At 45.0% G+C, this 22,522-nt stretch overlaps 1 protein-coding gene across 3 annotated transcripts in view; it reads left to right on the forward strand.

Moving 5' to 3' along the window:
• Plpp1 (phospholipid phosphatase 1) overlaps positions 1-22,522 on the forward strand; it is a 71,426-nt gene that overhangs the window by 809 nt on the left and 48,095 nt on the right. Inside the window, exon 1 of one of the 3 annotated variants that reach the window (XM_045138934.1) lies at positions 21,580-21,586. The exons of the other annotated variants lie outside the window; for them this stretch is intronic. The gene's annotated coding sequence lies outside the window, so the exon portion shown is untranslated. Of the gene's footprint in view, positions 1-21,579; positions 21,587-22,522 lie in introns of those variants that run through there. 3 annotated transcript variants of the gene reach the window in all.

Genomic DNA, 22,522 nt, shown 5'->3' on the forward strand with positions numbered 1-22,522 from the left:
GGATTGGGGCGGGGGGGAGCCCTTTCTGACGCCGGCTTTTATCTTCTTGAGTTGGGAGAAGCAAGTTTTAATTCTTCGCCTATAAAAGGCTCGAACTGTTCCTAATTAGAAGGTTGATGCCAGGTTGTAAATTGTCAGGTTGCAAGTGTTGGGGCCGGGGGGGGGGGGCCCGTGGGGGGGGGGAAACGAAGGGTGCTAGGTTTCTGCTTGCTTGTAAGGTCTTTTTCTTCTTCTCCAACCCTCCTCCCCCTTTTCTTCTTCTTTTCTCCCTTCCTTTTTTCAGGAGTGTTTCCCAGTCCTGCTGTTTCCTTCTTGCGCAGCCCTAGCCAGCGCATAGCTTTCCATGTAGACAGGGGTCAGCTGCAGCCAGCTTGGTCCTCCTCATTGGAAGACAGCGTTGCTCCTCGCCAGGTGCCTCTCTTCCTTTTGACAACAAGGCATTGGGAGGGGCGGCTCGGCTCTTTCTCTCCTCCTTACGCGTCGTGCCAGGCAGATAGGCTTGTCAACTGTTTTTGGTCCAGAAAGCAAGACTGCCTGCTCAGGGCTTGGGTCGTTGACTCGTTCAGCCGCCCTGCCTCGGGGGCAGAGCTCTCAGGGGCGGAGGTGTGGACCTTGCGCATCCTAGGTCCTACCGCATCATGGCTTCACAGAGACAGGAATTTTACCCGGGTTGTAAGATAGCAGTTCTTGAATATTCCTCTTTCTCCCTCTTCCAACCTGGCCATTGAGTTGCCCACAGTCTTAACTGCTAAGCCATCCCTCCAGTCCAAGGTGCCCACAGTCTTATCATATTCTTGTACGTTCTGTAATTCTTTTAAAACCTGTTTTTTTTTTTTTGGTAATTTATTTGAAATAGGCATGGTGGCACACACCTTTAATCCCAGCACTCGGGAGGCAGAGGTAGGAGGATCACCATGAGTTCGAGGCCACCCTGAGACTACATAGTGAATTCCAGGTCAGCCTGAGCTAGAGTGGAGCCCTACCTCGGAAAACCAAAAAAATTTACACACACACACACACACACACACACACACACGGTGGGAGAGGGAGGAAGAGAGTGAGAGTGGGTGTCCAGGGCCTCCTGCCAAACAAACTCCAGATGCGTGCATCACTTAGTGTATCTGGATTACATTGGTACTGGGAAATGGAACACAGGTTATTAGACTTTGCAGGCAAGCACCTTTATCCCTGAGCCATCTCTCCAGCCCATAACACCTGTTTTTTTTTTTTTTTAATTTTTATTTGAGAGAGGGAAAGAGGCAGAGAGAAGGAGAAAGAGAATAGGTGTGCCAGGGCTTCCAGCCACTGCAAACAAACTCTAGATGCGTGTGCCACCTTGTGCACCTGGCTTACTTGGGGAATCAAACTGAGGTCTTCTGGCTTTACAGTCAAGCACCTTAATCACTAAGCCATCTCTCCAGCCCGTTTTTTTTTTTTTTTTTTTTTAATGGGCATTTTCTTAAGGAAAAATACCGTTTTTATCTGTGAAATCAATTTATGATTTACCAGGACACTTCCTTTGCAGCTTCATTGTGAACTTAGGAATTTAAGCCTGGGGGCCGGGGATACAGTTTTGGAATGGTCTTGAGGTAGGAAGTGGTAGCGCAGGCCTGTCATCTCCACACTTGTGAGGAAGAGGCAGGAGGATTTGAAGGTCAGCCCGAGCTGCATAGTTGGACCCCGTGTCATAAAACAAAAGCAGTCTTTATAGAAACACATCTTCTTCAGATGTCAGGGCATATTAAGTATTTTAACATTATTTGCTTATAAAATGTGTGGGCTTTTTTTTTTTTTTTTTTTTTTTCCTTTCTTGACACAAGGTCTCGCCACGCGGCCAGGGCTGGTCTGGAACTTGTATTCCTGCTTCTGCTTCCAGAGGGCCGGGACTTCAGGTGTGCGTCGTCATGCCTGACTCAAATCAGATGTCTTCTTTCTATGTACCAAACATGATGAGGGAGCTGAAACCTGGACTACAAGCCGAGACCGTGTGTCAAAAAAAAGAAAAAAAGTATAAAGTGGGGAAACCTATATGCTGTGAATTTTAATAATTTCTTTAATAGAGATCAGAGTACTTTTATTGCCCTTTTGACCCCAGAGTTCAGGAATATGGTAGCTTAGAAACATTTATATTTACAGGGCAGAGAGATCACCACAGCTGATCTGAAACTCACGGCAATCCTCCTGCCCCAGCCTCTTGGGTGCTGGGGTCTTAGGGGTGAGTTGTCATGCCCAGCTACAGTATCTAGTGATTTTTTGGAAAAGTTTTCTTGGAGACTTATCCATTAGGTTTGTTTTAGAAAACACATGATCTGTTTGAAACTTAATTGACCAGTTTGCATATTTCTGAAGTTTCTTTCATTCTTCCTTTGTTCTCGTGCTGGCTACGGAGTTTCCTTTACATTGATTCAGTGTATTATCTAGAGAGCCCAGGTTTTCCTTTTTGTAGAGACTTTATTAATTTATTTTCATTAGTTATACAAAATGACATTAGACTTAACAGCAACCCTCATACAAATAACCGTGAGTGAGTACTGATACAGAACTTTTTAAACTAACCTTTTCTTTCCTTAGGTTATTTTATTTTTACTTTTTTAGTTTTCGAGGTAGGGTCTCACTCTAGCCCAGGCATTCACTATGTAGTTTCAGGTTGGCCTCGAACTCACGGTGATCCTCCTACCTCTGCCTCCTGAGTGCTGGCTCAGACTGATTTTTGGAAGACATGTTTTCATAGCAAACTTTGTAGAGTCTAAGGAATATATTAAATTTGGCTCTCATTCACCTTACTGACTGACTGAGACTGGCAACTTAAAACCTTGTTAACTTGGAGAGGGTTGTCATCTTGGCCTTAACTTTTTCCTTGTCCTGTGGAGCACGTCCAGGTAAGGGCTGACGATACCAGCAAAGAGATGATGAGGCACTTCCTAAGTACAGGTTATGTGAAAGTGATTCATAATTATAATGTGAGCATGTCCTACAGTCTGCTAATGACCACCCCAACATCATCCCCTATGTCCATTAACACGATGGTGTTACATGATTTTGTTACACAAGTGCTTTGTAATTTTACCAGTGAATGTCTTTTGAGGTGACGGTTAAAGTGTGGTGTGTGTGTATGCATACATGTGCATGCGTGTTTGTCCCTAAGTCAACTTTATGATCACTATACAACATGAATTAGGCTATGTATGAGCCCTAGTTAGCCCCTTCAGTGGGTCTGGTAAATCTTTGGAAAAAGGGAATTTGGAGAGATAACGTGTATCTATTTGTAAACATTTTATTGTGAGTATGGATACACCGAGCCTCTTGAACACCAGATGTGTGCATCAGGCTTTATGTGGATACTGCGGAATGGAACCTGGGCCACCAGGCTTTACAAGCATCTTTAACCACTGAGCCATCTCTCCAGCCTCTCTGAAATGAAATGTAATATTGTCATCTTGCTCTGGTGTATTTGACCAGTGGTTCTATAATTATAGCAAAGTCCATATTCAATTACCTGAGCGTATGAGGAGAGTGCTCTGTTGAGTGTGGTGGAAGGCGTGACTGTGTTGTAGTTAAACTGTGTCCTGAGTGCAGCTTGTTAAAGGTTTCATTAGTAAGCTTCGGTCTTGATTTTGGCCACTCTGGCATTTGGCTGCTAAGAAATAGATGCTGAGTCCATTGACTGTCTAAGTGCAGTTCGAGAGGTGACTTTGCATCTCGTGAGGGGTCCTGAGGTATAAAGATGACTAGGCCAGCCCCTGCCCTACAGGAGTGCAGAGGTTACAGGGCGCTCTGGCAGGTGTGATCGTGCAGGTATGGAGAGGTGCCCTTTGGCCACAGAGAAGGGCCATGACTTACATCTGGTCCATTCTAGAGAAATGGCTCCTTTGTTTACATTTAGACACAGAAATGCCAGCAGTTGCTTAACATAACTTAGAATTCTTTTTTCTTTTCCCTGGTTCTTGTGTCTGGAGTTCGTTTGCAGTGGTTAGAGGCTCTGGCATGCCCATTCTGTCTGTCTCTGTCTCTGCTTCTTTTTCTCTCAAATAAATAAAAGAAATACTTTATTTGCAAGGAGAGAGGGGCAGATATATAGCAGTCACTTTAGGATAGCTGTCTGTGCTGCAGTCCCCACTTGCCCTTCTGGCTCTTCTCCTTGGCGGTGCCCTGTGCCCTGGGAAGAGCCCCATTGGCTGCCTCAGCCCAGCCCTTGTCTTTGGAAGCGCCTGCTCCTTCCTGCCCTGCTTTCTAGTTCTGTTTTCTGGGGGCACGCCATAGCTCTCACTCGCATGGCCCTCTGCCCGTTAGGTACAGTCTCAGATCTTTCTGGGTTCTGGATACCCTTAGACGTAGAGATAACGACGACTTCCTGGTGTCTGTTTCCTGCCTTCCCTCCCTCCCTCCACTGGAGACCACTTACAGCTGTCCTTAATGGCAGGTGCAATAACCGGAGACCTTGGGCCCGATGCTCCCAGTGTTGGCTCTTTTGGCTCAGAAATTATGGTTCCTTTACCACGTTCCACATGTGGTGTCACCACCACGAGGCTAAATTAAAGTAGTTCATGTATAGTAAAATCTGGGAGAAAAACACTGGCCACCAACCTTGGCTGGTTGTGGAATCCCTGTTGTTAGCCAGATACTAATGCCTGATAACATTCTTTTATCCTATAAATATACTCTCTAACCAGTGATCCCTTTCCTAATCCCTAGGCTGACTTCCTTTAAGAGGGAAAACAGGGCTGGAGAGATTGCTCAGTGCTTAAGGCACTTGCCTTCAGAGCCTAACATTCCAAGTTCAGTTCCCTAGTACCCACATAAAGCCAGATGCACAAAGTGGCACATGCATCTCATAGTCTGTTTGCAGTGGCTGGAGGCCTTGGGCACGCCCATTCTCTCTCTCCTATCTTTGGTTGCAAATAAATAAATAAATACTTTTCTTTTTAAAACAGAGGAAACCCAAAGATAGATGGTTGAAAGATTTTCACTTTATACATAACCTCCAGGCGGAGAAAATGTAAGAGCCAAAGGAAGGGTAGGACTCCTTACAATGTGCTCCCTCCAGACACAAAAGGCCTGGATATCCATGACCTCACAGTGCCTGACATTTCCTACACAAGACCATCATAAGAGGAGGCAAAGATGATGACATCAAAATAAAAGACTGATTGAGAGGGAAGAGGGGATATGATGGAGAATGCTCTTTCAAAGGGGAAAATGGGGGGAGGGGGAGGGCATTACCATGGGGTATTGCTTACAGTCATGGAAGTTGTTAATAAAAAATAAATAAATAATAAATAGCCTCCAGTGTCATTGTGCCCTCCACTTTCTCTTAAAACTTAGTTAACACATTTGTTGGTAACTTACTAGCTGTTAACTTCAATTAAGGAGATGTCTTGTGCTTGTGATGAAAATTTGCTGGTTTTATTTACTTAATTTTTCTCATAACTTTCAGTCCTAGAGGGAAAGAATTTCAAAAAGTGAATGACAGTTTGTCAAACTGCTATTTTAGGGTCAGATTAGAGTGTTGGTGCAAGGGTTTTTCTTACCTTAAATGGCTTATGAGGCCTAAAGGACATTTTTATTATTTGGCTCTCTGCTTGGTTCCATACAGTTCAGTTTGCCTTGTTTGGAATAACGGATGGAAATGTTCAAAGAGCTTGATATCTTTTATGAAATGCGAATTCCTTATGTCTCTGTGAGTTACATCCTTTTGGAAATGCACAGACATGTGGTGAATCTTCATTAATCTTTCTCATTTGGTCACTTTTGGCTGAGCTCTACCAGTGAAGTTTCTGATATGTTTGCCGGTTTGGGGAATGATTTTGATTCTTTCAAACAAGAACTTGAGGTCTAAATTGTTAACCATACTAAAAGAAGAAGTTGGCAACAAAAGTGAGTCAGTGGCCAGATTTTCAGGGTCTCTCGCTGACCCTGACTCACCCATCTGGCTGGCCTGCAAGTTCCAGGGCTTGCCGTCTGCCGCCGCACTCAGGCTTTTCTGCGAGTCTGGGAGTTCAGAGTCCCCGTGTGCTTTCATGACAGACACTTTACCTACTGAGCCATCACCCTGTCCCCTGATGCCCAGATTCTGAGTGTAGCAGTTAAAGATAGTATCTAGCTTCAGTTTGTGTGGAAAGGAATTTGGATATTACTTGTTTCCTTCTAATTTAGATGCTTCAGTTAAGCATTCCTATAGCCTGTACTGTAAGCTAAGTAGGAATTATTTATTTTGTTTGTTTTCTAGATAGGGTCTCACTCTGACCCAGTCTGACCTGGGATTCACTAGGTGGTTCTATAGGTGCCCTTGAACTCACAGCGATCCTCCTACCTCTGCCTTCCCAATGCTGGGATTAAAGGCGTGTGCCCCCATAATTAGGAATTGTATAAGAACTGTATTCTCTTTTTTTAAGTTTTCTTCTCACCTTCCATAGACTGTGAATGGTACCTGCAAGGAGCTTTCTAGTCTTTTAACTTTTTCATTCAAGGTAAAATTTCACTACCTTTTCTTTCTCCTGCTTTCCTTTTCCCTTTCAGCTTTTATGTTTAAAGTGCAGATGGTGGGCTGGAGGGATGGCTTAGTGGTGAAGGTGTTTGCCTGCAAAGCCAAAGGACCCAGGTTCGATTTCTCCAGGGCCCACGTGAGCCAGATGCACGAGGGGGTGCATGCGTCTGGAGGTCGTTTTCAGTGGCTGGAGGCCCTGGCATGCCCATTCTCTCACACACACTCCCTCTTTCTCTGTCAAATAAATAAATAAAAATAAAATATTAAAACAAAGTACAGATGGCTCAGACAGTTGTTCTTTAAACTGAAACGGTCTCAAATTAGGAATGCTTTTGTCTTTAAAATGTGGGCTGAAGAGATGGCTTAGAGTGACTTTTGCCTGTGAAGCCAATGGACCCAGGTTCGATTCCCCAGGTCCCATGTAAGCCAAATGCACAGGGTGGCACATGCAACTAGAGCTTATTTGCAGCTGCTGGAGGCCCTAGTGAGCCCATTCTGTCTCTGTCTCTCTTGTTCAGCTGCCTCCCTCTCTCTCCTCAAATAAATAAAAATTTAAAAAAATATATATAGGATTTTTGAGACATTGCAATAGACTTTGAGTTGAGACTGTGTAGATGCAAATCCCAGCTCTTCAGTGTAGTGACTGATTTCGGGTGCTCTTGACTCTGTGATTTGGGGTGTTCCCTGTCTCTTCAGTGTGAATGTGGGGTACTTTCTGTCTCCAGTATAGTGACTGAATTTGGGGTGTTCTGTGTGTCTTCAGTGTAGTGACTCTGAATTTAGGGTGTTCTGTCTCTTCAATGTAGTGACTCTGTGAATTTGGGGTGCTCTCTGTCTCTTCAGTGTAGTGACTCTGAATTTGGGGTGTTGTCTTTCTTCAGTGTAGTGACTGTGAATTTGGGGTATTCTGTCTCTTCAGCGTAGTGACTCTGTGAATTTGGGGTATTCTCTGTCTCTTCAGTGTAGTGACTGGATTTGGGGTGCTGTCTGTCTTTTCAGTGTAGTGACTGTGAATTTGAGGTGCCCTCTGTCTCTTCAGTGTGGTGACTGATTTGGGGTGCTGTCTTTCTCTCCATTGTAACTGTGACTTGGGGTGTTCTGTCTCTTCAGCTGTATCATGATAAAAGTATTTCATGTGGTTTTTGTGAGACTAAATGAGTCAACATATCAAGGTTTGCACTTGATATACATGTTAAGTAAAATAGTCTTCTATATTCCCACCACCTATAACCTAGTAACTAGAGGTAGCAACTAATTTTGTATTATGAGTAGAAACGCAGACTGAAACACTTCCCATGAGGACTCATGGAACATCCTTGAAGTCTAGTGTTTGATCAGTCATGTGTAAAAACCACACATATGCCGTGGTAATTCCAGGCAAGGTGGAAGTTGATCTGTATAGTTCTGTGGTAGCTTGTAATTGAATAAATGGAAAAAACTGGTACTTGAAACCATGATTAGTTGTGAATTTCACCTTATTCAAGAAAGAGAGAATTAGTTACACTGTCACTGTTTTTATTGCCTAAGACTTAGGAATGAGTACTTCTCTTATAAAAAAAAAATTTAAACTTTTCATTTATTTATTTATTAGAGAGAGAAAGAATGGGTGAGCCAGAGCCTCTAGCCACTGCACATGAACTCCAGACACATGCACCATGTGCATCTGGCTTACACGGGATCTGGGGAATTGAACCTGTGTTCTTAGACTTCTCAGGCAGGCACCTTAACTGCTAAGCCATCTCTCCAGCCCTCTTGTAAAAATTTTGAGTGAATTATTCCTTAGACTTTTTTTTTTTGTTTTGTTTTTGTTTTTCGAGGTAAGGTCTCATTCTAGCCCAGGCTGACCTGGAATTCACTATGGAGTCTCAGGGTGGCCTCGAACTCACGGTGATCCTCCTACCTCTGCCTCCTGAGTGCTGGGATTAAAGGCGTGCGCCACCACACCTGGCATTCCTTAGACTTTTGAATGATTGTGATTGTACTCATTTATATAAATTTCGCCTTTCTTTCCATTAGGGTCTTGTGTAGTCTACACAGGCCTGGAATTTGCTATGTAGCCAGGGCTGGCCTTGAATATCTCCTGATTCTCTTGCCTCCACCTTCACATTCCAAGTGCTGGGATTCCAACCACTGTGTAGCGCCACACTTAGTGGGTTTACCTTTGTTTTTTAATTATTTATTTTGATGAATAATAACCTGAAATTGTTTTGATGTTATGTGAGCCTAGCATTTCTTTCTTTCTTTTTTTTTTTGAGTGATTGTGTGTGTGAGAGAGAATGTGTGTGTGTGTGGTGTATGCATATGTGTGTGTCCATGTAATGCCATGCTTTTGCCGTTTTTTCACAAACCCAGCAGTTCCCTGTGTGTGCTCCCCTACAGGACCAGGGTTACAGTTGTGCATAGCCACTTCCTGCTCTTGATGTGGGTCCTGAGGACTGAACTCAAGTGGTCTCTCGGTCTCCTCAGGCCCCCGTGCTCACATAGAAAAGTGCCCTTAACCACTGAGCCATCTCTGTAGCCCCCAATATTTAGTTGTAAAAAGTATTTGTCTTTGCATCATTTTTCATTTGTTTACTGAGCACAGATTAAGTGCACAATATAATGCTAGGAGCTGAAAATGTCAGTATAGTAAAAGGTAAGTTCTCTCCGCTAATATGTGGTAATTGTAATGGTTATAAAGGCTATGAAATAATTAAAACAGGGTTAGTTAAAACAGGGTTATAATAGAGAGAGACTTTGTAAGGATATCCCCTCTGAGGAAGGGCTACTTGAAATAAGAGAAAATCATGTTGAGATTTTAGGGTGAAAATGAGTTGTCCATGGAGATCTGGGGGGCGAGGGGGAGATACACACAAGGAAGAGCAGATGCTGGGGTTCAAAGGAGGAAAGGACATTTCACAACAGACAAGGTGCCAGTGTGGCTGGGTTATGAACACACCTTCCCCTTCATGCTGGGCCTTGAACCCAGGCTTTCATGCATGCCAGGAAAGTGCTCTACCACTGAATAACCCCCTTATTCTTTCTTTTTTTTTCTGTTTTTTTTTTAATTTTTTAAAATTTTATTTATTTATTTATTTGAGAGTGACAGACACAGAGAGAAAGACAGATAGAGGGAGAGAGAGAGAATGGGTGCGCCAGGGCTTCCAGCCTCTGCAAACGAACTCCAGACGCGTGCGCCCCCTTGTGCATCTGGCTCACGTGGGACCTGGGGAACCGAGCCTCGAACTGGGGTCCTTAGGCTTCACAGGCAAGCGCTTAACTGCTAAGCCATCTCTCCAGCCCTGTTTTTATTTTTTTAAGGTAGGGTTTCATAGTAGCCCAGGCTGACCTGGAACTCATGATGGCCTCAAACTCATGGTGGTCCTCCTGCCTCTGCCTTCCACGTGTGCCACCACACCCGGCCTCCCCTCATTCTTACTGGTGAAAATGTCAGAGTGGGTCATAGTAAGAGTAGACTTGAGTTCAATGCCTGTGGGCTGTGCCGACTGGGCAGTTTCTGCGCAGCGTGCTCCAGGAGGCTTGCTTGGTCATCTGTCTTCTGGCAGTAGGTGATGGAATTGAGCCCTAGGGTAGTTGCGAAATTTAGCTAAGAGTGGAATAGGCCAGGAATTGGAAGTGCATTTTTGGAGGATTATAACTTTTGGATAATGATTAACTGGTCCAGAACTGAGATAGGACATAATGAGTGGAGATATAAGGAAGCAGGGGTTGGGGCGGGATTTGCTGGTTAAACAAAGGTAATGGTTATTGTATGTAACTAAAATGTTCTATGATTATCTCCGTCTTGTTTAGTTATGATGTATTTTCATATTTTAAGTGTGTATTTCTGTCCACAAGAGGCACTTCAATTTCCCATAGCTATCAAGAATTAGCAGTGGGGTAACTGGTTGAGGTGGTTAACTCATTTGCTCTGCCCAGTAGTGTGTCTGTAGCCTTTTCCTTGTACTGCCTTGCGGCTGTCAGCATTCTTTCTGAGACTTCGTAGGAAAGGAAGAGCCAAGGCCCTTCCTGCATTTTCAGGTGAATCATGTGTATGGTGCCCAGCCGCCTTTGGTTAGGCATTCCAGCAGATAGAGTTAGGTCCTTGTGGTCACTACTGGGCAATGTGCCCCCTGTCTTTTCAGGGTGAGGTACCCAGGAAAACGACATGTAGGAAATGGGTGCCAGATGAGCTGTTGAGTTGTTGGGCAGCTGGTTAAGCTAGGCTCTGCTTTACTTTTTTGGCTCATGTGCATCAAAGGTAGGAGAGATGGGTTGGCTGTTTAGGTGCTAGCAAGGTAAATGAAAAGAAAGAAAGCCATTATTTGTTGAAGGCTATCATAAGTTTTTGGGTAAAAGTCTTACATAAATTCATGTGATATTAAAAACTATGAAGTGGCCGGGCGTGGTGGCGCACGCCGTTAATCCCAGCACTTGGAAGGCAGAGGTAGGTGGATTGCCGTGAGTTCGAGGCCACCCTGAGACTACAGAGTGAGTTCCAGGTCAGCCTGGACTAGAGTGAGACCCTACCTAAAAACAAACAAACAAATAAAAAATGTGAAGTGTATAGTATTAGCTGATTTTATGTCCTACTATTGGGAATACGAAAAATGGCTAAAAAAATAAAAGCCACGAATCTTTTACTAGCTTGTTGTTTACTGTGGAAGATAAGGGTCTACTGTAAGAAAGTGTGTTCGTACTATACGGTGTTAGTGAGAGCCTGTTCAGTGCTAACGCTGAGATAACCAGTAGTGAGTGGAGCAAGGTCTCCGTGCACAGGCGGTGCTCAGCCTGGTAAGAAGCGAAGGCTTCATTCAGATACCTGCTGCTTAGAACAGCTTTCCAGAAGACTGTGTTGCTCTTCTTTTTCAACAAAGGTTATGTAAAGCTTCAGGAATACTACTTTTGGCGAATGCTAAATTCTGGAAATAAGTCATGTAGAAAATTCAGGATACTTATTTACACACACTACTTTATTATGCATGCTTACAAGATGAGAGGTAAATAGAATGCATCCAGATATTTGTCACATGAACAAATAGACAATATGCTTGAGTCAGCCACTTTTCTGAGATTCTTCATCTGTCATTGTGACATTGGGCAGGTCACTGTGCCTCCTTAAGTTTCTTCATCTAATGAGGAAAAAGGTGATGCTAATCACACCTTCCTCATGGTGCTGTGAGGTCAGATGAGATAATGCGTGAGACAATGTTTGGGGTGCACTTATTGTAGGCCTGGCCTGTAGCAGGCACTAAAATGTTGTTCTTGTTTCGAATCATTATCATTATTAAGCTAATACACCAATTTTGTGCCCCTAGCTCAGTGGTATTTGAATGTGGTTTGATGAGCTGGTGACTTATTTTGGAACTTTTTTTTTAAATCCATGATGAGACTCAAACCTAGAGCCTCATACGTGCTAAGCAAGAGCTCTGTCACTGGGCTGCAGCCCGAGCCCCGTCTGTAATGTAAACAGCATTGAAGATGGTACTTGGTTCGTATTTACTAGTACCTAGATTACCATGGCAAGTGCTCTGATCACTTCATTTAATTCCCTGTCTCCCTGTCTCGAAATAGGTTCATGTGTAGTCTAGGTTGTTCTCAAACCCACTGTGTAGCCTAGGATGACCCTGAATAACTAACCCCTGGTCCTCCTGTGGCCATCTGAGTAGTGAGGTTAACCATGTAAGCCACGTGGGCAGGCTTGAGTTGATTAATTCTGACCTATTTCTTCCTGGAATTTGATACCTCGTACTTGTGATTGTATTTCTAGGTGAGTGGTATTCTCACAGTTCACAGGGCAGGGTACCCAAATGAATGAGTCAGGACAGCAAACTCACAACAGGAATAAATAAGGTGATTGTGGGGTGGATTAGCATGGCTTAGATGGTCATGACTTCTGACTGTGGGGAGGACCAGCAGGGCTTGTCTAGTCATAACTTCTGGAAGGACCCAGCTCCAAAAGTGCGAAGATTTTGCTTCTTGAGTAGAGACTGGTCAAGAGCTAAAGTTAAGTGCAGGTTGAATGAGCTACATAGACAGTTCTCTTTATAACTTTTTGGTCGTTAAGAGCTCAAGAAAAGGACATATTTAATAATTACACTCGTCTCTAATAGTCTGGAGTAATTTTAGCTTTAGATAATAGTCTTATTCAGAGGGGTTAGTTTGATAAATACATGACTATTAAAATTCACACTCACACAGTTTCTCCTTAAGTAATTAACATTTAAAATGATATCCCAATTTGATTTAGTCATGTAGTATCAGAAGGGCAGCAGGCGTTTGTTTTAGTTTTTCTTCAAAGGGCCTAGCTAAGAAGCAGAATCATCAAATGTGTTCCTTTTAAAATATTGCCTAGGTCTGACCCAGTGGCCCAATTGGAGAAAAGGTTGCTTTGATGTTATCAAAACTCGTTTGGCAGGTATGGGTAATGCTAACTTCATAGCTAATGTTGGATATCTATATTAAAACTTACTCTACATGCTGCAGTGTGTATGAACTTTTAAATGCTGCCATTGAGTACGGTCTACTAATGAAATCTGGAAACAAATTGTAATTCTGTTAGGAAGATTTTTTAAAATTTTTGTTTATCTTAAAGTATTTATTTGAGAGTGACCGAGAAAGAGGCAGAGAGGAGAGAGAGAATGGGCACATCAGGGCCCCCAACCACTGCAAACGAACTCCAGATGAAGGCGCCCCCTTGTGCATCTGGCTAATTTGGGTCCTGGTGAATCAAGCCTTGAACCGGGATCCTTAGGCTTCATAGGCAAGTGCTGAACTGCTAAGCCATCTCTCTAGCCCCAGAAAGATTTTTTTTTTTATGTGTGTGTGTGTGTGTGTGTGTGTGTGTGTTTTGTTTTTTCGATGTAGGGTCTCACTGTAGCCCAGGCTGACCTGGAATTCACTATGTATTCTTAGGGTATCCTTGAGCTCACAGCAGTCCTCCTACCTCTGCCTCCCAAGTGCTGGGATTAAAGTTGTGTGCCACTATGTCTGGCATGAAGGTTTAATTTTTATTTATTTATTTGTTTTGTAAATGAAAGAGAGAGAGGGAGGGAGAGAGAGAGAGAACGGATGCACCAGGGCCTCTAGCCACTGCAAACAAATTCTAGATGCAAGTGCCATCTTGTGCATCTGGCTTACATGGATACTGGGAAGTTGAACCTGGGTCCTTAGGCTTTGCAAGCAAGTGCCTTAACTGCTAAGCCTTCTCTCCAGGCTTGAAGATTTTTTTTTTTCATCTTTTTTTTTTTAATGCAAGAGAGCAAGAGAGAGGGAGAGAGAAAGAGAGAATTGGCAAATCTGGGCCTCTAATCACTGCAATCAAACTGCAGATGTGTGTCCCCTTGTGCACACGTACAACCTTGCACACTTGCGTCACTTTGTGCATCTGGCTAATGTGGGATACGAAGTGTCAAACATGAGTCCTTAGGCTTCACAGGCAAGCACCTTAACCACTGAGCCATCTCTCCAGCCCCTGAAGATATGTTTTTGCATGGTCTTTCTCTCTCGTTCAGGTTTTAACATTGTAGGTAAACTTTCAGTAAATGGTAATTTGTTGTGTAACTTTGTTTAAAGAGTTAAAGGAAGCCAGGCGTGGTGGCACAAGCCTTTAAGCCCAGCACTTGGGAGGCAGAGGTAGGAGGATCACTGTGAGGTCGAGGCCATCCTGAGACTCCATGGTGAATTCCAGGTCAGCCTGGGCTAGAGTGAGACCCTACCTCGAAACACACACACACACACACACACACACACACACACACACACAGAGAGAGAGAGAGAGAGAGAGAGAGAGAGTGTGTGTGTGTGAGAGAGAGTAAGTTAGAGGTGTGATTTAATAAGAAAAGCCATGGATTTGGAAGTCTGGTTCTGGTGGTGGCTCTGCTATCCCCCATGACCTTCATGGCCATGGTCACGGGAATGTTTCATAGTGACGGTGATGGCCCTCTTGCTGGACGCCTGGCAGGGTCATTGCGGTAAACAAACTTGACTCGCTGAGGAGCGTCAGTTGGCTCCAGAGTTCACTGTAGTCCGGTGCCATGGACTCGGCGGAGGAGGCGCAGAGCACTAGCTCTGCACGTGCACACCCACTGTGAACGTAGCCTGGCTGAGGACGGGTGAGCGAGCGCTGCCGTAAGCAGAGGATGGGGAAAGCCCGGGCCCGGTGCACCACGCGTAGTCACGCGGGGAGATGAGCACGGGTGCCAGGTCATGGCACTTCTCCTGTTGACGTGATTTTATCCGTGGCCGAGCAGCTCGTGAAATCTTGCAGCCACGTGGGTGGTCCAGTGTCCCTAGCACTGTGAGGTGTGGCGATACACGCTGCCTTGAGAGGCCAGAGCAGACGCCAACTGGTTAGACTCACTGTCGCTCTATTCAGTAAAGGGGGATTTTCCATTTTGAAAAATGAAGATTAATGTTCACTATTTAATCAAGCAACCTCAACAAAAGAGCTCTCGCCCCACAAATCTGGTCTACTACTGAATATCAAGAGACTGTCCCCTGTATCAAAAGTAGTTTGTCTTCTCTTACCAGCATAGTCGGCCACATATTTTTGGGCAGAGATTTGACGCAGCAGGGGACTCTTAATACTGCAATTCTCCTAGAGCATGCAGAGCAGTCAAGAGGGAGAAACACTCGTTCACTGGAGCAATCCCACCAGTGGACCCATAACTGAAGTGGTGGAACTTGGATTTTGCTCTGAGGCTGAAGTCGGCAGGATGGGTCATTACCACAGGGCACTGGGGTGCAGAGATGGCATTGAGCCTGAAGGACTCACACAGAGACCCAGCATCAACTGAAAATATGCACAAGTGTTAAAATACCATAATACCATTGCTGGGTAACAAGTAAATCTTGACACATTTGAGTCCTAGTGAAAGTTTATTCTGTATTTGCTAATAATTAAAAACTTACACTTAAAGGCATTGTGCTATTCCATAATCACAACTGAAATTCTCACCTCAGGGAATCTATGCTGTCCACGGACCTTGATGTGGGCTTTGAAAGCTGAGACAGAGAAGAAAGAGAATGGGCACACCAGGGCTGCAGATGAACTCCAGATGCATATACCTCTCTGTGCATCTGGCTTTACGTGGGTACTGGGGAATTGAACCTGGGTTGTTAGGCTTTGCAGGCAAGTGCCTTAACAGCTGAGCCATCTCTCCAGCCCCTTTATTTTTTATTTTTATTTTTTTTTACAAGAAACAAAAGTGTTTTGCCAGGTAGTTTGTTGTTGCCTTCCACAGGAAGGTGCGTGGCTGAGAGGATGGGGGCAGGAGGAGCCCCCATGATGGCTGCTGCCCAGTAGAGAGACTGTGAAGAGCGCGATGTGAAGTGCGGGGGCTCTTCTTTATAGTGACTGGAAGTTCTTAAAGTAAGAAGCAGTAAGCCTCTAACAACTTTCTGCAATGATGGATGTAATTGAGTCCTGTCCTCTTTTTCAGTGGGCTAGAATTCTTATCTACGCAAAAGTATCATTAGCTAACAAAAGAGGGGAGCTTAACATTAAACCTTTCTTTTCTTGTGAGTGTATGATGGCTCTTCTGCGTGTGTGTGTGTGCATGTGTTTGGGGAGGGTTCACATGCATGTGGCGGCCAGAAGCCAGCATGACCTGAGTTCTGATCTCCAGTATTCACGTAAAAGCTGGGTTTGAGCTGAGCGTAGTGGTGGTGCACACCTTGAATGCCAGCACTTGGGAGGCAGAGGTATGAGGATCACTGCCAGTTCAAGGCCAGTCTGAGATTACATAGTGAGTTCCAGGTTAGTTTGGGACTAAAGGGAGACCCTACCTCAAAAACAAAACAAAACAAAACAAAACAAAACAAAACAAAAACAAAAAACCACAGCTGGGTATGGTGGTGCGTGCCTATAATCCCAGGACTAGGGAAGCAGGTCCCTGCTGTTTCCTGGTTAGCTAATCTAGGCCAGAGTTTGGCATCTTCCTTGATTACTCTCCATCTTATTTATTTATTGGTTTTTTGAGGTAGGGCCTCATGCTACTCCAGGCTGACCTGGAACATGCTATATAGTCACAGGGTGGCCTCGAACTCTCAGCTATCCTCCCATCTCTGCCTCCAAGTGCTGGGATTAAAGGTGTGCGCCCCCACGCCTGTCTCTCCACCTTATTTTTTGATGGGGTCTCTTACAGACAGGACTGGGTTGGCTAAATGCAGCCAGCCAGCAGGCCCTAGGGACCAGTGTCAGGGTCGCAGGCTCACTGCTAGCTGACCTTTCCTCTAGCCCTGTGGCGTTCCATGTTAAACAAGCTAGAATGCTAGACACCTGCCTTTCAGTTTCAAAGGAACGAACGTCATTAAAATATTTTTATCAATCTGTGAAATGTCATTTGTTTTTACTAGTGCATTGAGCTTTTGCAGAATTCTTTTGTATCATGGTATGTGTAGAGTACAGGTACTGTGTAGATACTGAAAATTGCTTGAATCTCAGTGTTATCACCCGCCCTTGGGTAAATCACATAAGTTCACAGTTTCATTTGCTTTGAAAAGGAATGGGTGGTTCTTCATCTGTATGTCCTTGGTACGTGGTTTGGTGGTGTTCACTACATGTTAGGCATTTGTTTACACTACAAATACTGTTTACCAGGTTCTATGTTAAGGAGCACAGATGCAAATAATCACAAAGGTATAAAAATGGGCCAATAAGTGTTAATGAAAGGAGTATGGGTATCATGGTAGTTTATACTGAAAGGTTTTTAAATGACTACATTGGGACTGGGGATGTAGCTCAGCAGGTGTTCAGCATGTACAAAAGCTGGGACCCCAACTCCAAAAGTTAAATAAATAAATAAATGAAGTGAAACCTTTGTAGGGTAGAATAATAGATTAGACCTCCAAAAGAGAGAGGGTTTTTAGTTACGAGGCTTTTGAAACAGCTTGAACTAATGGGAATGAGATTAGTACAGACTTGGGTGGTAGAGGTGGATTTGAGAGCTGTTTGGGAGATTATAGGAACCCGTGTTAGTGACGTAGTCAGTGGACAGGTAGATGATGGTTACGTTTCTGATTTGTATACCTGGATGCGGTCTAGTCATGGTGCTAGAGATGGCTAGGAGCTTGATAGGAAGGCGCGCGTGGGGAGGAGACAGTTTGAGGCGTGTTATACTTGAGATACCTTTGAAGTAAAAGCAGAGATATCAAGGTGGGTAAATGGTTCTAGAGCCCAGGGGAAGACTGGCTTCTAGGGGTCATTGGCTTATCCATGGCCATTGAAATCATAAGAAGAGGTGTAATCCCAGGAGGAAGTTAAAAAGAGGGGAGAGATGACTCAGTGTTGTGCTTTGGGGTGCTCGGACGCTTGAGCTGAGCTGCAGGAAGTGGAGAGGTCTGTGACCGAGTCAGCACACGGGGTCTGGCAGTGGAAGCATTTGCCGAGCATGTTCAAGGCCCCACATTCAGCTGACGAGGGTATCAGTAATCAGATAAATTCCAGACCTGAGATCTCACATCCTAAGTACAGTTCATATTCTTCCAAATAAAAACAGATTTCAAAGCCGGGCGTGGTGGTGCACACCTTTAATCCAGCACTTGGGAGGCAGAGGTAGGAGGATCATCGTGAGTTTAAGACCACCCTGAGACTTTAGTGAATTCCAGGTCAGCGTGGGCTAGAGCGAGACCCTACCTGGAAATACAACAGAACAGATTTCAAATCTCCCAAGTATTTACGTGGATCAGTTATATCTAGTCTGAAGTTACGCCACGTGGCAGAGGTCCAGAAACTAAAATAAAGCTATACTAATTTTAGTGTCAGAAGAAAAACACAAAAACTTGTACTTTGTCAGGAAGTCACCAAATTGGCCTATCTAAATTAGTATGCTTTGTTTACAGCACTCACATATTTTTAAAAAATGAACACAAACATGAAGCATACAAGCCAAGAAACGTTGGTAAAGTTCTTTTCATGGTTGTCCCACTCAAGTGACTTTACACAAGAGATAAGCTGAAGGAAAGACGGTACTTTAAGGCCGTGGGCAGACATTTGGTGCTGAACCTATACACTAAATAGCTGGCAGTGGGGGGCAAGAAAAAAGGCACGGAGCAGTGCTGAGTGCTAAAGGGCCAGGTATGCTCCGTACATGCGTTCCCATTCAAGCCTAACAAGCCCGTGAGACCGTGCTCTGCATTGCATGGTGAACTCACCAACTGTGTTGACCCGACTCAAGAAAACTGCAAAGTAGAACTTTGAAATTGTGAATATCAGAGTCCAAATCTCAGACTCCCTCCACAATACTTGGTAGCAGTTACTAAGAAACAACCGATTCGCTGGGCATGGTGGCGGACACCTTTGATCCCAGCACTCGGGAGGCAGAGGTAGGAGGATCACCGTGAGTTCAAGGCCACCCTGAGACTACATAGTGAATTCCAGGTCAGCGTGGTCTAGAGCGAGACCCTACCTCAAAAAATTGGAGAAAAAAAACCTGATATTTTGTTTTGTTATGTTCAAGACAGTCTCATTATGTAGTCCATAGTGGCCTCAAATTTGAAGCACTCCTCTGCCTCTGCTCCTGAGTGCTGGAATTACACGCGTAGCTACCATGCCCAGCTTCATTCAATAAACTGTTTTCACTAATCAGAGTCAAACTATTTCTTTATCACAGATTTAAAGGGATTTTCCTTTATCAGTAGAGATCATTCCTCCCTTCTAAAACATCACAGCACGCTGGACAGACAACCTTCTATCCCACACTGTGAGGGTTTCCCCATTCTCCTCTGAACTGATCCTGGTAAGCAGGGTGTGGTTGTGGAACCCATATGTGATCCCTGTGTTGAGGAGGCTGGTGCAGGAAGAGTTCCAAGGCAGCCTGGACTCTAAGGCAAGGCAGTAGCAGAGGGAAGGAAAGGCAGGAAAAGGAGGAACGATCCTCAGCCTGTGTTTGAAATACTCCCAGCGAGGTCCATGACGAGCATTATTCACTCAGCTTCACCTGGCTGTCTTCCGAACCTGTCACACTTTACCTTCTCGGTGCAACTTCTCAAGTAAAATTCAAATGTGTTTTCTAAAGAGCTTATTTGAGGGCTGGAGAGATGGCTTAGTGGTTAAGCGCTTGCCTGTGAAGCCTAAGGACCCCGGTTCGAGGCTTGATTCCGCAGCACCCACGTTAGCCAGATGCATAAGGGGGAGCACATATCTGGAGTTCGTTTGCAGTGGCTGGAGGCCCTGGCGCGCCCATTCTCCCACCTTCCCTCTGTCTGTCTCTGCCTGTCATTCTCAAATAAATTAACAAACAAACAAACAAACAAAAGCTTATTTGAAAGAGGCACAGCGAGAGAATGGGCAGGCCAGGACCTCCAGCCACCGGAAACAAACTCCAGAAACATGTGCCCCTTGTGCATCTGCCTTACGTGGGTACTGGGGAATTGAACCTGGGTCCTTTGGTGTTGTAAGCAAGCACCTTTACTGCTAAGCCATTTTTCCAGCCCAAACTTTTTTTTTCTTTCTGGTTTTCTGAGGTAGGATCTCACTCTAGCTCAGGCTGCCCTGGAATTCATGATGTAGTCTCAGGGTGGCTTCGAACTCACAGAGATCCTCCTACCTCTGCTTCCCAAATGCTGGATTAAAGACGTGTGTCACCACACCTGGCTCCAAACTTTTTTTTTTTTAAATTTTTATTTATTTATTTATTTGAGAGCGACAGACACAGAGAGAAAGACAGATAGAGGGGGAGAGAGAGAATGGGCGCGCCAGGGCTTCCAGCCTCTGCAAACGAACTCCAGACGCGTGCGCCCCCTTGTGCATCTGGCTAACGTGGGACCTGGGGAACCGAGCCTCGAACCGGGGTCCTTAGGCTTCACAGGCAAGCGCTTAACCGCTAAGCCATCTCTCCAGCCCCAAACTTCTTTTTTTAATGAGAGAAGGTCTCACTATGCAGGCACAGGCTGGTCTGAAACTCACCATGTATATAGCCCAGACAGGTTTCAAACGTGTGGTCCTCCTGTCTCAGCTTCCTGGAGGTTACAGGCATGTGCCACCACGCCCAGCTAGTCTTCTACAAAAGTTTTTTTTTTTCTTTTACAAAGATTTAATAATTATGGGTTATTTCGCTGTTTGTGCAATTTGGCTTAAACCTCTTTGTCCCCCATTTTTGAAGAGTTAGGTTACCTGCAGTTTTTGGTGCTGTCATGCTGCCTACAGCATCCTTGTAGAAACTTGAAAACCGTCATGCTCCCGTCCCTTCTGTCTCAGCCCACCATCGCCCATTCTGCCTGCTGCTGTCCTTCTTCTGCTGGCTAGCTCCTCCTTCCATAACAAAGTCAGATCAGATGGCAGATTAGACTTGAAAGCATTCACCGTCAGACAATGAATATGCTGGCTTCTGTAAATTCACAGGCTAAAGGGACATACTTGGTTTGGAGAGATATTACAGTACTTGAATTGAGCATTGTAGCAGACTTAATGCATCTGTCACATCCACAGGGCATAGCAAGAGAGCAAGGAGAAAGGTAAAGGAGTAAGTAAGCGTGCATTGAAGGAGCCTTCCCAGTGTGCTGGGCACTGCGTTAGACACAGCGGCTCTGCGTTTGCCATTCTGGGAGGTAGTAAGCCTGCTCTCACTCACTTGATGAGGAAACTGAACTTAGGCAGGGCATTTGCCTGTGCTCACTCAGGTGGTAACTGGGAGAGTGCCAGCAGTAAACCCAGCCAGGTGTATTTGACTACCCAGCTCTGTCCAGGACCCCGCCCTGCCACACCAAAGGAGGATTCCATGAGTAGCTTAATGAAGCTAGTGTGGCAAGTTGGCCTCTGCCAGGTGGAGGGGGTGGGGCCGTTGCGTAGAGCATGGCAAGAGGTGTGTTGCAGGTAATGGGAATAGAGAGATGAGACGGAGCTTGAACCAACCCGCAGCAGTTTGTTTTGTTTTGTTTTTAAGCTTGCACATAGTAAAACTTGCTCTCAGTGTGTAGTTGTATGAATTTAGACAATTTAGAATTTAATCATGTAGGGTGTCTGGGGAGAGTAAAGTTCTCGCCTTTCAAGGGCCCACCTACAATGCCAGCTCTGTTGGCATGCACCTGTGATGCCAGCTCTGAGGAGGCGGACAGGATGATCCCTGCAGTCCGGCCTACTTGTAAGCTCCAGGACCGGTAAAAGACCCAGTTTCAAAGGAGGTGTGTGGTCGACTGGTTCAGGTGTCGCCCATAAACTCAGGTGTTCTGGATGCTGTGTGCCCAGCTGATGGAGATTTGGGAATTAAAGCCGCATGGAGGCGGTGTTGGGTGATTTCTGCCAGCAAGGCGAACCTGACTGCAACGGTAAAGTGGTACCTTTACCGAGGAGGGCAGTCCTTGCTGCAAGACACCTGACTGTGTGGCCTTGGCCTTTTGGAGCTGATTTTTAAGAGGAATGTGGGTGAATTTGAAATCTTGGCTTAAGACACACCTTGCAGTGCTGTAAGTAGTCAGAGTCGAAAGACCTGAATGCAGTAAGAACTATGGCCTGGGTGAGAAAGAGCTTTGCTTGGGCTGGGCTAGCAGTTTTGTGAGAGGCTTGCTGTTATGCGCGTGTCCTGAGAATATTTTGTGCAGGGTTGCTTTGTGTAGAAATGAACTGAGCAGAGAGATATGACACAGAAAAAAAGTGAAATATTTGGGCTGAAACTTCTGCCCATTCAGCTGCAGTTGTATGAAAGATTACAACCATTGAGATTGGGCCAGCTGAAGGAGTAGCCTGTTCTTCAAAGTCTTTGTCCCCCCCTGGGTTAACAAATTGGCACCCTACCTGGTATCGTGGAGTATAAGAAATGCAGGGAAGAGAGGATCATTGAGCTTGCAACATGGTCTTGTGTTTTGGAAATGGCCATGGGCAGTGTGAAGCAGGATTGCTGGGTGCCTGCATGGAGACCCCATGGGGCCAGGAGGATGAACCGTGGGGTGCAGTGGAGACCCAGTGGAGATGCCGGGACCATGAGATGGCTGCTAAGGAAAGCTGCTGGCCCTGATGAAGTTTTCCAGGACTGTGAGTAGCCTAGCTGGAGGGGTGGAATTGGAACTCAGAGACTTGTCAGACTTGGAGATTTGTCACTGACTAGATTTGTTGGACTTGGA

The sequence above is a fragment of the Jaculus jaculus genome, chromosome 20 (assembly GCF_020740685.1).
Source record: "Jaculus jaculus isolate mJacJac1 chromosome 20, mJacJac1.mat.Y.cur, whole genome shotgun sequence".
NCBI lineage: Eukaryota > Metazoa > Chordata > Mammalia > Rodentia > Dipodidae > Jaculus > Jaculus jaculus.